Here is a 1550-nt window from a genome sequence, read left to right on the forward strand (position 1 = left end):
ACATTCCTGATATATGTCATGCATTGTATATTATCATGTATGCACACATTTTCAGAAATACTTGTTACAGACTTTTATTGGGCTCAACAGACATCTGCTGGTAGATTTAGAAGGTCTGTTACCCCTTTTGTGTCTGCGAATATGGTAATTGTTTACAAAGTCACCGCAGCCTTTGGGGTATTCTTGGGAATCCACAAACTTCGTTGCGTGAACCAAAAATCTACCGATATTCTTAATTTTTTTTGCATTCTTTGCCAGTGCTGATTAATTCATGTATCACTGAGTGTCTTTTTTAATCTCTCTCTTTTTGACAGTATTTTTAACTTATCCCAAAGTGCAGACATTATAGAAATATGTACCCCAATTTTTTTCCACAGTATTTTAACAATTTGTTGCCTTCCGGGCTGCAGAAAACCTTTATCCTTCGTGGCAAAGTAAACCAAATTTGTGTCTTTTGATGTACAAAACATTTTAGTGGATGAAGCATTTACCTAGGACAATAAGGCAATATTAAGGGGGTCGAGAGGCAGGTCCCCTTGGCTAGGGGAATTTAGCGACCAGGGAAGGTCTGGGGGTCCTCGGGCTAGGAAGGTGATGATTTAATAGATTAAGGTTCGTTTTTCGTTCATGCAAGCAACACCGGTTTGAACCTTGGCCCGATTTTTATATTTTTCTGTGTTCTTTCACTTTGCCTGTTATAGATGATATGCCACAAATTGAAGCAAAATAACAATTTGTTTATTCTTAACCACTCTTAGGTAATTATGAAATTGATTGTGGGCTTCCAGTCCTTTCCTTTATTCCATTTTCTGTCTTGGAAAAAATGTAATATATCCATGGGCAACCTTTTAAGGACAATCTTTTGCAAACTGACCATAATAGCAGTATAGAGCTTATAAGATTGATAAAATTCATGAGCTGCCTTATCCACTCAGCACTTCAAGAAAAGGAATTGTAAAAAAATCACAAAACCGTAGAAGCTGGACCTTAGGGAAGGCATTCAAACATTAGCATTCATGCCCTCATGGCTGGACACTGCATAAAGTTTCAGGAAGATTGTTTCACTTCTTAAAATACCACAAAGGTGATAGGGAATGGCTGATGTCTCAGTTCTCATCAGCAACAGTAGAAATGAATTAATTGACCTACAGCCTGGCCATTCTAAAATTATTGTCAAGGTGAATAATTATCTGAATTGCTATGAGGTCCTAACATTTGCTTGGGCTTCATCTTGAATTTGCAGACTAGGCAAGAGGCAGGGAAGTGGCAGCCTTTGAAAAGAAGCTTAGGGAGGCTAAACCCCTCAAATTAATATGATTAGGCAACATGAATGGCTAAATTATTGAGTGATTTAATTAAATCTTTTGCATGTACCTAACAATTTCTTTGGCACCCATTCATAATTGTGAATTTTTTATTGATGGATTGGATTTCATGTTTACAATCCAGATGTAGTTTTACTCATGGAAACCAACTGCTGTAATAATACAGGTGGTAATTACAGTCATGTGGCATCAAGCACTTGCCACAACCTTTTCTCCTGTTGGTCC

At 37.4% G+C, this 1550-nt stretch overlaps 1 protein-coding gene across 1 annotated transcript in view; it reads left to right on the forward strand.

The window, feature by feature from the left end:
• Positions 1–1550, forward strand: part of LOC119587056 (mRNA turnover protein 4 homolog) — a gene marked incomplete at its 3' end in the record, with an annotated part of 16331 nt that overhangs the window by 677 nt on the left and 14104 nt on the right.

The sequence above is a fragment of the Penaeus monodon genome, chromosome 22 (genome assembly GCF_015228065.2).
Source record: "Penaeus monodon isolate SGIC_2016 chromosome 22, NSTDA_Pmon_1, whole genome shotgun sequence".
Classification (NCBI taxonomy): Eukaryota; Metazoa; Arthropoda; class Malacostraca; order Decapoda; family Penaeidae; genus Penaeus; species Penaeus monodon.